This window comes from Pleurodeles waltl, chromosome 4_2 (genome assembly GCF_031143425.1).
Source record: "Pleurodeles waltl isolate 20211129_DDA chromosome 4_2, aPleWal1.hap1.20221129, whole genome shotgun sequence".
NCBI classification, from domain to species: Eukaryota; Metazoa; Chordata; class Amphibia; order Caudata; family Salamandridae; genus Pleurodeles; species Pleurodeles waltl.
Window position 1 is genome coordinate 664,080,633 of NC_090443.1, and position 16,066 is coordinate 664,096,698.

Sequence of the window (16,066 nt, forward strand, 5' to 3'; positions counted from 1 at the left end):
AATGAATAGGTGTTTCTTAAGATTTTTGAAAAAAAAACCTTTGTATGTTAAATTTTAATGATAAATCATTTATATGTTTTTTTAATAATAGAATGTTTTAAAATGCACTGCACTGTTAACTAATCTTTAAATAAATGTTGAAATATGTCAAGTATATATAACTAAATTGAAACAATGTTTTAAACCCACCCAAAGGAAGAAAATACATATTTATTTCTTATGTATTAATGGTTACTAAAACTTATGGATAACCTTAATTTAATGTAATGTAAGTAATTACAAGGAATTATGTTATAATTATTTTTAATAACAATAATTTTTATTTAAATATATATCTTAAACAGTTAGTTAATTTATATTAACATTATTTCCTATGAGATTTTATATTAAATCCCTGCCTCAATTATTTTCTATGGGAAGGTGTTGTAAATCCATTGAGGGGCTATGGGTGGTGTTGTACTTACTCTTGCTATTAAGTGGGGTAAATTATGGCTGTTTTGGGTCCTTTTTGGCTGCAGTAACTATTGAAGTGCAGTTTGTGAAAAGTAATTGTCTTACTCTTTTGTGGGTAGAAGCATGTCTCTCCCTAAACAATTCTCTAGTCCTCATTAACCCCTTACATATCCTTTAACCCCTCCACTTTAATAATAAGTAATTCTCATTTCCTAGCCATGCCCTTTCCCCCCACACTTGCAACTAAAATGTATATCTAAGTATGCACATGCAAGCGAGGGGAGGCTAAGGCATACATCCTGGGACATAGGTTAGTGGGCATGAATTTGTAGTACATTAGTAGTACAATTGTAGTACTGCTAAGGGAACTACTAATTATGGATTGGCCCCATAGTGCTTAATCTATACTTTGCATACTTGTAAATTGGGATCTGAAATAAGTATAGATCTCCAGGTATTTAACAGCAACTAAAAAATATATATATTTGTAATTGTAATAGTGCAAACCATCTTTTTAAAGAGAAGGAAAATACTAGAAGCATTGAGAATTTAAAGTGGTGGAAAACTTTTTTTCCTAAGATGGCATCTGCATTCAGTAAATAGTATCTGCCAGCTGCAGTTGCTACTGAAAACATTGCACCTCATATTTGCAATAAAATCACTCACAAAGAGAGGAAATGACACAAACAATACCAATTAGAGTAAAGGTGAGAAACAAATACCCCTTTCCTGTGATCCACAATGTGAGTAACTCTGTCCCAAAGCTCTGGCTTAAACTGACTCAAAGCCCATTTTCTGTGTGTTAGAAATTGGGTTTTTGGTTGGCAGAGGCATGCACTCTGTCCAAGCAGGAAGCACAATCCTAGTCAGGGCAAGTCAAATACACACCAGAAATTAACCTGTGCTCACCCTCTGGTAGTTTGGAAGAGAGCAGTGTGACGGGCTAGAGCCTGCGCGCCCGCACATGGCTATCACTTGTGCTGACTCTGCCCCTGTTGCTCCGAAGCTTCCTGGTCATGCTGCCTGTGATTGGTCAATCGTTCCGCAGCGGCGGGACGCCAGCCGGTCAAATATACCAGAGTCAGCACTTTCAGCGTTGAGAGGTGGGAAGGAGAGAGACGAGGAGCAGAGCTCGAGTGTGAACCAGCACCGAAGGTACCGTCCGGGTATCGGAAGAGGAACTGGGAGGCGATTCCGAGAAGACCCTGTTCCAGGCGACCGGGAGGCCGAAGTGCAGCATCCCGCCACGCTCCAGGAGAAGCGTGGCCATTCAGGTGCGTGGGACTACGTCCCTGAGTGACTGTAAATAAGAGAGAGAGAGAGAGAGAGAGAGAAAGGAGTGGAGTGAAAAGGGTAACACGGGGAAAAGGGGAGGAGGGAATAGACAATCAACGAGGAAACGGGAAGGCACGAGCACTAGGGTAACAGGAAGGGAAAAGAGGAAAAACAAACGAGGAGCAGGGAAAAACATGAAAACTTACCGACAGGCACAGTAGACCACCATTACCTTTAAAGGGCCCGCCGAAGCCCAAGCACAGATACTGCTGAATACTAAGGGAAAAAAGAAAGACAAGAAAGATTAGGAATCAGAATAGTACGAAAACAGAAGACAAGTACGGGCTAACCTGAGATAAGGAGAGTAATGCAATATTGTCAAAAACAGAAAGACAGGAAACATAACGACATTGTAAAAGAAAAGAGATATCATTAAAAGATCACTTACAGCTCTTGTTCTTTTCTCTCCACATGCGCTTCCCGGGGGAAACTCCTATGAACAAGAGAGAGAGAGAAAGACGAGTAAGGAACGGACCTCAAGAACATCCCACCAATTAAAGCCCAGCTTCGCAAAGACTGAAACAAACCTACCTGTATTCCACTATATACCATAACTTCAATAAAAATCCTTCATTTTAAACCTATAACGCAGTCTGGAGTGGTTCCTCCACACCCACACGGTTACAAGCAGTCATGTTTAACTTAAGAAGCAAAGTGTAAAGCATTTGTGCAACACTTTAAACACTAAAGCAGTGAAAACACCACATAGAAAGAAACCACACCTGGATAGAAAAATAGATCTTAATTTAATGAACAGAACAAGGCCAAAACAACAAAAACGTATAAGTCGAGATATTAATTTTTAAAGAATAAATTTGGTTGCAGTGCTTAAAAGCATAAAGCAGCAACTGGGGCTTGTGCTAGACTGGGTGAAATCTGAAAAGTCAGGCTGACTGCCATGGGCCATGAGTCAGATACAGGGGCCAGCCTTGGTCCGCTGAAAACAGTACTTTAGTTTGAAGTTGCGTCAAGGACAAGATGCAAGGAGCAAAGGAGACGATGCATTGGAGTTGATCCAGACGATGTAGGTGATGTGCCAGCTCCAAGCCACACAAAGTGGGAAATGCACCTGGAATAGAGGCAATGCGTCGGGCTGTAGGCAAGGTGGTGCTCCCAATCTTTGCAGCAGCCACAATGTGCCATTGTCAACAGCAATGGGGTGTCTTTAATCCTAGCAGCAGCAGTGATGCATCAGTGTTGATGGAGATGTGCCGGTTCCAATCAGTGCAATGGTATCAATGCACAGGTTCTGGCAATTGCAGCACTTTATACCCACTGCCAAGGGCCTGGGACTGGATTGGTACCACTTGGCAGGGCAAGACGTACACCAAGTAAAGTCCAGGTGATGTTGCAAGCTAAAGAGAAGACTTTGATGTTCCTAAGAATTCAGAAGAACAAGGGGCAAGCCAACAGGCCCTTGGAGTCTCTTTGTTTCTGTTTTGGAGAGATTCAAGTCCATTCATTCTCATTATCAGGTGGAGAGCGTAGCAGGTCAGCACAGCAGCGTAGGAATCCAGCAGAGTCCAGCAGAGTGACAGTCCTTTCAGCAGCTCAGCAGTCCTTCTTTCCCACAGAGTATCCACATGCCCAGAAGTGTACTGAGTTGGTAGTGTCTGAAATCCATTTCTTATACCCAGTGGTGCCTTTGAAGTGGGAGAGACTTCAAACAGATGCCTGTGAAGTGCATAGGGTACCTGTCCTGCCTGCTGTGGCTCCAGACTCACTACAGGGATTTATGGAGCCCTTTCTGTGAGATGAGGACACAGCCCATTCTGGTGAAAGTGTCTGATCCTCACTCCCATCCTGCCCAGAATGACCTATCATGCTGTGGATGGCCAGTCAGTCACATCTAAGCTCCCTTTCTGTGTGGCTGTCTGGAGGGAATGCACATGAGCCCAGCTGTCCCCCACCCAGACGTGTATACAGAGACAGGCAGAAGGCACCAGATGGTCAAAGTAAAAAAATACCAACTTTCTAACATGGCATTTTCAGAGTTACTTCACTATAAGTTGTAATTTTAAATTGTGATTCCAGAGACACCAAACATGGGGGTCTCATCTCGGAATTTACACTTATAAAATGTGATAAGGTTATCCCATTGTTATCCCATGGAAGAGATAGGACTTGCAGTATTGAAAAACAAATTTAAGATTTTTTCACTACTAAGATGTGTAAAACTTAAATGTACATGTCCTAATTTACGGCCTACCTTACAAGTGCCTTTTATGTATTAAAAGGGAAGATTTGGACCTGGCAAGAGGGTGGATTTGTCAGATCTACATGGTAGTTTAAAACTGCACACTGCACACACATGCTCTGCAATGGGAGGATGGGACATGTTTGAAGGGTACTGCAGTGGGTGGCACAATTATTGTTGCAGGCCCACTAGTTGCATTTAATTTACAGACCTTGGGCACATATTGTGCACCTTACTAGGGACTTATAAATAAATTAGATATGCCAATTGTGGATAAGTCAGTGTTACCATGTTTTAAGCAGAGAGCACATGCGCTTTTATACTGGTTAGGAGAGGTACACTCCTAAAGCAAACAAAAAAGAAATGAGCAAAACAGGAGGTTTAAAGGCACAAAACGTTAGGGGAAACCACTCCAAGCATGTCAGGTCTAACGTTGTGTATTTTGTCAAAATAAAACATTCATGGCTCCATTAGAATAAAAAATAGTGGAAGTTCACTGTAGATTTTTTGAAGGTATAGGTTTAGCAGAAAAAGGCATATGCATGGAAATCTCAAGTCAAAAAATTATAAGGACTTCATGTTGAAGTTTTATCATTTCCAATGCAATTGGAAATTTCTGAAGTCCATTAATAACCATTACAGTTCTTTTTTCGGAAACATGTGCACAAGTGTTAAAAAATTATTTATCGCCTAAATATACTACCAATATTGGGATGCATCCCCTAAAGATTTGCGAATGTGCAGATAGTTTTGCACAACCCTAAAATGTAAATGTGCAAAATTAGATGAATACAGATTTTAAGCTGTAAGTGGAAGTGAACAGGGACTTGATTCAAGCTATGACTTATCTCATAAAGGGCCAAACTATTAAATTCCTAAAAGGTTAGCTGATTTCTGTGAGGAATCCTTACTCATTCTTTGAAGTTTAACTAGAACCTCAACCCAAAACAATACAGTTAAAAAATAAAAGAATGGCATGCTTAGCCTGTAGGAGGCTGGCCCGGTTTGTAGTGGGTACCTTGATTACTTACACCTTATATCAGGTCCAGGTATCCCTAATTAGTGACATGTAGTAGTGTTCTAGCAGCTTAGGATGATAGAGGTAGCTGTAGCAGAGCAGCTTAGGCTGAACTAGGAGACATGTAAAGCTCCCGCAATATCACTATAGTCGCACTTTACTTATACACAAGTAAAGACAATACTCAGTGTTACCAAAAAATAAAGGTAGTTTATTTTAGTGACACAAGGCCAAACATATCTTAGATGCAATACTCCTTCTGGAGATAAGTATTATGCACAATATATACACTAGAGACCAAAATAAGGTAAGTAATTAGTCATAGGATAGTGCAAACACTAGAAAATACCATAGAATGCAATAGAAGAAAATAGGTTTAGGGGAAACACAAACTATATACTAAGAAAGTGGAATGTGAATCACAAATTCCCCCCAGACAAGTGTAGTGTGTAGAGAATTGCTGGGAGAGTAAGAATACCACAAAAGTGAGTAAAATCCCCCAACCCAGAGCCAAGGAAAGTAGGACTAAAGTACTGCAAGTTTCCTTAGGACACACTACTAGTTGTGATTAGAGTTATTACAAGAACCAAACAAGACTACAAGCAACAAATGGTGGATTCCTGTGTCTGAAGACCTGTAAAGAGAGGAGACCAAGTCCAGAAGTCACAGAAGATTCCAGGAAGGACAGGAGCCCCTGCCAACCTAGAAGATGGTGCAAAAGAGGAGTCTCCGGTTGGAAGAAGACTGCAGAATAGCACCAAGGAAGATGGCTGTGGGTTCCTATGTGATACAATGAATGTTCCACGTGGAGATGTTGGATGCAGGCAAGTTTCGGTGCTGGATTCGTCCAACAAGATTTGGTTCATGCAATGTCGCGGATTGCATCAAAGAGGCGCTGCCTGGACCCAGGAGGGACCTGGGGACCTGGGGACCTCAACTCAGACTGAGGAGGCTAAGGGGGCTCCCCACACTGGAGGGAACCCACTGATGACCAGGCAGCACCCACAGAGGTCCCAAGACATGGGGACAAGGTAGATGCAAATTGTGGTTGTTTCAGCACTACAAAGGAAGGTCCCACGCTGCCGAAGAACAACTCAGGGGACCGGGGCCAGGCTGTTCACGAAGGATTCTTGCAAATAGTGCACAGAGGCCTCAGGAGGTGAAGATGACACAGTGCACAGGGGTAATGTCGGAAACGGTGAAGGCAAGCTCTTTCCTCCTCCATATTTTGACAGCAGGACCTTAGGACAGTCTGTGTCGAAAGGGTCCACCACCTGTGTTCCAAGGAGCACACTCGTCACCAGGAGAGGAGTCCAAGAGAACTGGAGCAGGGAAGTTACTCCGTCACCCCACAGGAGATTTCTTCAGTCCTTTCAGTGCATTGTGAAAACAAGGAGTCCCCAGAGTGTGCACACCATGGAAACTGTTGCAGTTGATGGCTGGAGCTGAAGTTGCAAAGTCGAGGTAGCCCTTCTGGATACTTTGTTGCAGTTACAGCGGTTCCTGGAGCAGTCTGCGGTCGATCCGAGGCCAGAGGATGAAGTAGTAGTTGCAGAGGACTCCTGTTGGAAACTTGCAAGCAGCATCTGAGGAGAAACCCACAGAAGAGACCCTAAATAGCCCTGAGAGGGGGATTGGCTACCTTATCAGGTATGGACCTATCAGGAGGGGTCTATGAAGTCACCTGCTGGCGCTGACCACTCAGAGGCCTCCAGAGTGTCCCCACTCCTTGGAAAACAAGATGGCTGAAGTATGGGGCCCACTGGAGGAGCACTGGGCACCACCCCAGGGGTGGTGATGGACAGGGGGGTGGTCACTCCCCTTTCCTTTGTCCAGTTTCATGCCAGAGCACGGACTTGGGGTCCCTGAACTGGGGTAGACTGGCTTATGCAAGGAGGGCACCACCTGTGCCCTTCAAAGCATTTCCAGAGGCTCTGGGAAGCTACTCCTCCCAAGCATGTAACACCTATTTCCAAAGGAAGAGGGTGTAACACTCTCCTCCTAAAGGAAATGCTTTGTTCTGCCTTCCTGGGACTAAGATGCTCTGACCCCAGGAGGGCAGAACCCTGTCTGTGAGGTGGCAGCAGTTGTGGCTGCAGTGCAAGTCTCAGAGAGCTGGTTTGGCAGTACTTTGGGTCCAGGGTAAAGCCCCCTGGATGCATGGAATTGGCTCCCCAGTTCAAGATTTGGAATGGGGGGACAATTCCATGATCTTAGACACCTTATATGGCCATAATCGGAGTTTACCATTGTGAATCTACATATAGGTGGTATTGACCTATATGTAGGGCACACGTGTAATGGCGTCCCCGCACTCACAAAGTCCGGGGAATTGGCCCTGGACTGTGTGGGGGCACCTTCACTAGTGCAGGGGTGCCCTCACACTTAGTAACTTTGCACCTAGCCTAGCCTTCAGTAAATCAAGGTTAGACATATAGGTGACTTATGAGTTACTTAAGTGAAGTGAAAATGGCTGTGAAATAGTGTGTACACTATTTCACGCAGGATGCAGTGGCAGTCCTGTGAAAGGGTTTGTCTGAGCTCCTTATGGGTGGCAAAAGAAATGCTGCAGCCCATAAGGATCTCCTGGAACCCCAATGCCCTGGGTATCTAGGTACTGTATACTAGGGACTTATAAAGGGTTATATGACGGAACACCGAATTTTAAACTACTACTAACCTTAACAACGAGGTCGGAACACCGACCTCGTCTTTACTACTAATGATTTTACCACGAATGCCTTTACAACGATATTTCGTTGTAAAGGCATTCCTGATAAAATCATTAGCAATAGGCACCATTCACCCTACATCCCTCACCCCACCCCCCCAACCCCACCCCAAAACCTAAAACCCCCTGACCCCCCACCCACTCCCCAAAACCAAAAACGCCCCACCCCCCAACCCCACCCTAAAACCTAAAAACCCCTGACCCCCCACCCACTCCCCAAAACCAAAAACGCCCCACCCCCCCAACCCCACCCCAAAACCTAAAACCCCCTGACCCCCCCACCCACTCCCCAAAACCAAAAACGCCCCACCCCCCCAACCCCACCCTAAAACCTAAAACCCCCTGACCCCCCACCCACTCCCCAAAATCAAAAATGCCCCACCCCCCAACCCCACCCTAAAACCTAAAACCCCCGACCCCCCACCCCCTCCCCAAAACCAAAAACACCCCACCCCCCCAACCCCACCCCAAAACCTAAAACCCCCGACCCCCCACCCCCTCCCCAAAACCAAAAACGCCCCACCCCCCCAACTCCACCCCAAAACCTAAAACCCCCTGACCCCCCACCCCCTCCCCAAAACCTAAAACCCCCCACTTACCTGAGTCGTCACCTTGTCATCTGCGTCGTCCTCCTCAGCCGACTCCCTTGTTTGTACCTTAACCATGCATGTTCGTTGTTCAGGACATGCGTGGTTAAGGCACAAAATAACGAAGTCGTGGTTAAAGAAAGCGTTGTTCCGCTTTCGTTAACCAGGACTTCGTTATAAAAAATTTGGCATAAAGGATGTTTCCCCTTATAAAGGGGGGTCCAGTGTGCCAATTAGAATTAGTAAATGAAGTCACTAAACTATAGTGACTATTTTGGAAGCAGAGAGAGCATTAGCACTGAGGTTCTGGTTAGTCAGTGACATAGTTAAGCACTACTGACAACATACACATTAGGCCATAAACTATGAGCACTGGGGTCCTGACCAGCAGGATCCCAGTGAGACAGGCAAAAAACACTGACATATATGGTTTTCACTATGAGCACTGGGATCCTGGCTAGCAGGATCCCAGTGACACAGTAAAAACACGATGACACACACTCAAAAGCAGGCCAAACATGGGGGTAACCATGCTAGAAAGAAGCTACTTTCTTACAGAGCCCAAGAAACATTGGCTACCAATTTTATTCTCAGTCACGCTACACATGTTCTTCCACTGATTGAGGATGAATATCTGTACCACTTCCCCAGAAAAATGGGTCCCTGACCGATGACGAAATCAATAATAACCACTGTTGGACTTGGCTCTCTCTGCAGGATCATCCCACTAATGTTTTTGCCTTCTCCATCCTGTTTTCTGAAATTTGTGTTAGCATTAGGACTCTGTGCACTTTATCACTGCTAACCAATGCTAAAGTGCCATTGCTCTTTCCCTAAAATAATGGTACAATTGGCTCACACTTGATTGGCATATTTAATTTACTTATAGGTCCATAGTATATAGGACTACATGTTCCCACTAACGGTAAATTAAATGCTACTAGTGGGCTTGCATCACTCACTGTGCTACCCACTTAAGTAGCTCCTTTAAACATGTGGCAGGCCTGCCATTGCAACGTGTAATTCAGTTTTAAAACTGCCACTTCTGCCTTGCAAAATAAATCTTTTAACAGGCACACACCTTCACTTTTAAAGCATATAAGTCCCCTCTAAGGTAGGCCATAAACAGCCTATAGGGCAGAGTGCAATTTATTTGAAAAGTAGGATATGTGAGTAAACGTTTTACATGTCCTGCTAGTATAAAACTCCAAAAGTTGTTTTTTTATATTGCAAGATCTAAAGTTCCTTTAGGATAACATTGGGTTGCCTTATTACACTTAATAACTGATAAGTTTGGAAGCAGATAAAACAATCATGTTTGCGGTCAAATGAACTGTGATTTAAAACCATTTTTAATGGTAAAATTGAATTTTGAAAATACCACTTTTAGAAAGCTGTCAAATTCGTCCTACCTTTCTCTGTGTGTTCTGGGTAACAGAACTGTGATTATTTGGCAGTTGGCCTTTGTATATTCCACTCAGACATCAGATAGACAGGGGCTAGGTATTGGCAGGTTTGGCCATCCTGCCGGGATAGGAGGAGTGGGACTGTTCCCTGCCCCATTTATATTTCAAATGACTGTCTCCAGCACATTCACAAAAAACGTGATATAAGTCTATTGTCACCCTAGACCTCTTGGAGCCTTCCCTGGGGAAGGGAACATATTTCCAGAAACAGATATGGGAGTAGAATATGGAGCCCCGCCATTTCAAATGTTGGCACAAGGTATAAATATTGGGCATCTTGAACCCCTTCTCAGATCACTTCTGGACCTGTGGAAGATACAGAAGAAGGACTACCCTGCTGTCTTTCTGCTGGAAGGATTGCCCTGGTGCCTGAGGGAGGGAGCCTGGACCTGCTCCTTAAATCCAGGACAATCCAGGACCACAAGAATGACTCCAAGAGCTAGCTGGTTGGCCTCTGGTTCTGACCTACAGGGACACAACAAACTCTAGAGGCCGCCCTGCAACTGTTTACCTGACCTGCTGCAACAGGACCTGCCTGAGCCCTGCTAGCCTCTGCTGGAGTGAGTCCCTGAACCCCAAGAGGTGAACTTCTAGGTCCTGGACCCTTGACTGGCATTATAGAGAACTCCTCCGTTCCTAACTGAAGGCCCTACTGAATTCAGCATGAAGCAAAATGAAGTCCCTCAGAGCCTTACCACACAGCTGAAAGCTTAGTCTGATCCAACACTGAGTGATGAAAAGCCTTACTGCATAGCTGCTTGCTTCTTTTGAACCAATGCTAAGCGAGGCAAAGCCTAGCCACTCAGCTGCATCAGAACCAATGTCAGATGATGCCAAGCCTTATATAGCAACACTGGGTAGATCTCACACCAAGGACATAAGGTGCAATTATCAGTGGGTCAAACCTGGTCCTGTACCCAGCCTATGCTCCATCGTAGTTGGCCTGAACTTGTGACTTTGTCCCGGTCAAGCGCAGCCAGGTACCTACAGTTAGCATTTTTTATTTTCTTTTTGGTGCTACTTTTACATAATACTTTGAAATTGAATCACTTCTTCTGATTTAATAAAAGTTATTTTTATTTTTCTAGATTGTTGTAAGACTTATCTTGTGTTGTGTTTTCACTTTATTGTTTATAAAGGTTACACATTGCCTTTAAGATATGCCTGGCTGTTTTTGTGCCTAGCTACTATATAGTAAAGTACAGGTTAATTTTGTGACTTTTCTGATTAACCCGTACAAGTAATATGTCATTATTGTCTTGCTCCCTATTTCCTATTTATGCCCTGAAACTGTTGTAATGTTTCTCCAAGATCCTGCTGGATGTTTATACGCACTGTTTAATGACATGAAGGTGAGTAAGTGTTGGCGCAGTAGTGGCTGCTAAAAGTTTCACCCTGGAAATGTGGCAAAAACTAATGTCCCTGCAGTATATAGACTTTCCACTTGAAATATGATACCTAGTGGCAGGGATTGCACAGGTGGAGAGTCCATTGACCTGACAGAATTAACCTCTATGTTGTTTATTGATTTTCACTTCACATCGCAGAGGATATTACACCAGGACTGTGGCAGAGCTGCTAATCTCATGGCACTGGTTGTGGTTCAGTCTGCTAAAAATGGTTACATATTCCCACACACCAGCACAAAAACAGACACACACACATGCATAAAGACACACACACACACGCACAATTACTTTCTGTCAGTTATGCATAAATTAAAGAGTCTTCTAGTAGTACTAGTTGATGATTGGATGTAGCAGGGTGGGATCAAAAGGAAAGGCAAGTTATTTTTTGCAGATGTAGTTTTAGTACAGAGGGGGATCCTGAAGCTGTCAAAGGGTGCTGTCAGAGGGATGGGTGGAAATATGATTTTGGAGGTGTTTTTTTTAATTTTGGCTGAGTTATTGAATGTTGTGTTTATGAAACGTAATTGTATATGAGACAGCACAAAGAAAAGTTCAAGCGGTTCAAGGGTACATGTGGGTAGTCATTGTTGGTAACTTGACTGGCGTAATGATGTGCTTCCTTACTTTCTTCCAGGGCCCGGAAGCTGGTCTCCGCCACTGGTATCCTCAAAAGGAAGATGGACAGTGCAGTGAGTACATGCTAATTTCTAAGTTTTCTACTCTGTCATCATACACCCATGTGTTTGTGAGGTTGAAGTCCTTTCATGTCACCCTTCTATCAGACCCTCATATTGCTGTTCTGAGGGCTAATTCCCCATAGGGAGCTTCTTCCCATGCCTAGTACCGTGACAAAAGAAAAATCCAAATAGATCAACATAACAAAAGGAAAAGTGTTTAAGGAATCAAAGTGGCTGGTGCAGAGTGAAAAGAGAACTCTAGGGGAAAGAGATTTTATCTGTGTCTTAATAGGCTGTCCCCACACCTACCTGTCAGACTTGTTATCACAATCCCAAAGGAACAATAATTCTAAAATCCTTCAAGGACATAAACCAGTTCCCCAGTGATATAGGCTTAAAATCCTTTTCTTCCTTACTCCCACCTCTGTCACAACTCATTCATCGCGTTAGCCACAACTCCCCTGAGTTTCGATGGGCTGCTGCATCCTGTCTGACGGCATCCACCTCTCCTCCAATCAGGTTTCTGGTGCTTCCTCCATCCCTTGGTCTCCATCAAACTTGTCAGCCTCCTTCTCAGCTGGGCTCCTCACGGTGCCTCCCCACTATGGATCCTCAATCCTGTGACCCTGCCTTTCCCTATCCTTGGTGGTGCACGCCCCTTCCAACGAGCAACTGTAGTTTCTTGTCACCATGGAAAGCCAATCAGCTGTCTTTTACCCGTGACGTGGTCCCACCCCTATACTTCTGCAAGGACAAGTCCATTTTTAATTCCAGGTGCTGGAATATCCCTGCCTGTTGTGATGCTAATAACTGTTTATCCCTCATCTTTTGTAGATACTGGTGGTCACAGCAGCCAGAGGATGAAGCCAGACAGCTGTCCCCATGTTCATCAGGTAAGAGGAAGGGAAAGCAGGAGAGAGACCCTTCACAGGTCCTAACAACAGTGGGTCTGAAACAATGAAAGGAACATGCCCTATAATGATAGCCAGCACTGCCATTGGACATGAGGCTCTGACAGTGGAAGGACAGCAGACCTGGTGTTGCCATGGAATGATCAATATTGCCCATCTGCTACAGTTTTAAAAGATATGGTACTTTGAATCTAAAACAGTATTGTTTCCATAGATAACTACTACACAATTCTATATCAGCCCACACCAACAGTGCTTCACCAGTCAAAAGGACCACATAGTATTTGTGGCTAATAATGCGGTGGTTTGTGATTAAGGAGGCATTGTTGCTGTATGTTGAGGTAAGGATGCAAAGTTATTTAGTAGGGAATATTATTGCTGCATAATAGTTTAAATGATAAATCAGTTTCCACCTAATTGTGCCTGCCTTGCCATTGATGCCACCAAATACACGTCTTGCCATACTTCTTTTATTGCAACACATCAGCAACACAGCATACCAGATTCATGTGGCTCAGTCTTGAAACAACACCGTACTGATTGAACTGGAGTAAACTGTGCTAACTGCTTCAGAAAGGTGGCCATACTGAGACTGGATTAAAGTTTAGTAAAAGTAGCAAGAGTAAGAAACATTAAGGCACTGCATGACTGAGTTTTATATTTCCCAACATTTAGCTAAATCCAAAATTTGTCATCAATTTAAGTCTACTGGCAAAATAGAAAGGCAATGGGACTATTCAGAACATTGTAAATAGTATAGTAGGGTTTCATCCACACTGGTACTGAGAAACAAAGGCAAGATTCGGTCTTTTAAATAGAAGAAAAATGGCCAGATGATCCATAGGAGGTTATGTGAATTGGGGATTAGACAACGTTAGTGGCTCGAGTGCTGCAGCAGACCACGTGTAAAAAGTTAGCAAAGCTCTAACGGGTCGAATATTTTTGAGATTACATCATGGCCTTTGAAAAAGATGTATCAATGCACAATGAGAGGTTAAGGACATTATTGATGTTATGAGTAAGAGAAGACTATGAAATAAGTGAAGTGCAATATACTTGAATTGTTTACTTTAGGCACATGGATTCAGTATATCCAAAAGAGTGTTTAATCAGAGACAGTGAGAAAGTCCCTGAAACATAAAAGACAGTGCTTGGTTATCTAAGGGTAGTTGAATTTTATAATCTGGTAGAAACTTTGATGGCTTTACTGTGAACATCAGAATGCTCTTTAAGAAGGTAGTGATCTTTCAATAGAGTGGTTAACATGCACGCAAATTTGAAGAGATAAAGGGAATGATTTTGATATTGTCAAGAGGGTTACTCTGTCACAACAGTAGCTGACATCCCATCTGCCAAAATCTAAATCCCCTTGTTTCCTATGGGATTTAGATTTTAGAGGAGGGGATATCCATCACCTCTGGGACGGAGTAACCCCTCTGCAGAAATCAGCCCCAAAGTGAGCAATGCTCCTATTCTAAGTAGGTTTTTTGAACACTGAGTTTAATATACCAAAGCACCGAAGCCTAGATTTACAAGTGGCCTGCACTGCTGATGCGCCACTTTGTTTGATGCAATGGTAGGGCTAGCTGCTGACCCATTTCTAACTGCCACAAAAAAGCAACTTTGTGTGGTTTTACATGACCTTGTAGATATGGAGTAAGGCAACACAGTGCAAGTCACTGTGTTGCCTTACTTTGCGCTGGGGAGGCGTTTCCATGGGTGTTGCATGGGTGCTCCCACGCAGCACTCATGGATTTTTACGCATTCTCATTCTTTGATGCATTCTTTTGTAAATCTGGGAATGCATCAAAACCGTATGCCACTCCAGGGGTAGCATAAGAGTGATGCAACAGGGAGAAATATCTTTATTTCGCCTGTTGTTTCCCTCTTTCTATGTGTGCTGCATTTTGCAGCACACATAGAAATAGGAAAACTCCTCTTGGGATTGTTTTTGTACAGGAGGGTGTCTCTTCCTGCACAAAAACAATCATCCCCAAAAAATATAGGCACCCTTGCATCATGGTGCAAGGGTGCCTGCTTCGGTGCACTGCAGCAATTTGCGTGCCAGCGCAGGGAATATGGACAGAAATACCCTGTATCTCATAGATGCTGTAAATTCCTGTCCTTTTGTTTTGATGCAGGGCAGCGCATCAAGAAGGCCTGTAGTGATGCCCTACACCAAAACATTGTACATCTGGCCGCAAGTGTTAACGTGGTTGTGATGATATTGACACTAGCAAGTAATAGTGTCTATCCAACACTTGCCTGTCCATGGAGCGGTTTCAAAGGGGGAGTTGTTTTTGACATTGGAAATATTTTCAGTTGGGTAGTCAGGAACACGTTCACTTCTGGGCAACACAATGCATTTGTCAAAAGACTTTGGGCCTTATTTAGAGTTTGGCGGAGGGGTTTACTCTGTCACAGATGTGTCAGATATATTGTCTGCCGTATTACAATTCCATTATATCCTATGAAAATTGTAATACGGCAAACGGGATATCCGTCACATTTGTGACGGAGTAACCCTCGAACCAAACTCAAAATCAAGCCCTCATTCTCTACACAGTTTTTTCCTGCATTTTCTAAAAACAAACCCCCAATTTGGTATTATAGCTTTGAAAAATGTTGGCTAGTCTATGAATCCACCAAGACACGATATGAGGGACGCATTGCCAATTTATGATAAAAAAACGTTTGCCTTTTTTGCTCCGGGCACTCAGCAAAGAATTCAGAATGTGTTGGAAGGCCTAGGGCAGTGATGGCGGGGCCTCTGCCAGCACAGCCGACTGGCGATTTACCTACGAGTGCTAAAAGAAGTAATTTGTTTTCCTTTTATTCATTTGCATATTGTGTCTTTTCTAGTTGTTCTTTAGAGCTGCCCTGAAATACAGATCTGCAGATCAAGGTGAATTGAATTCCCAATTTACAGAATAAACCTGCATGGTGATACTTTTAAAGTAGTCTTGCCAAGATAAATGTCAGACTCATTAATTTATTGACACCAATGTGACATTGCTTCTGTCCCAGTTGTTCTTTAAACAGTGTAATTGAACCTTGTTTTAACTGATCATATACTTAAGTGGGTTTTTTTGTCTCCGTTATTCAAAAGACCTGTATCTGACACGTTGAGTAGAAGAGACTGTAAATCTGCTAGTTTTTAAAGAAAAAGTACAAAATCCATCTTGATAAAAGATTATATACATTCTGGAAAGCATTTGCCTCTCTGAGGTGGACTCGTGGTTCATTGGCATGAAGCCCAGCATTTTCGTTTAGTATTACTGT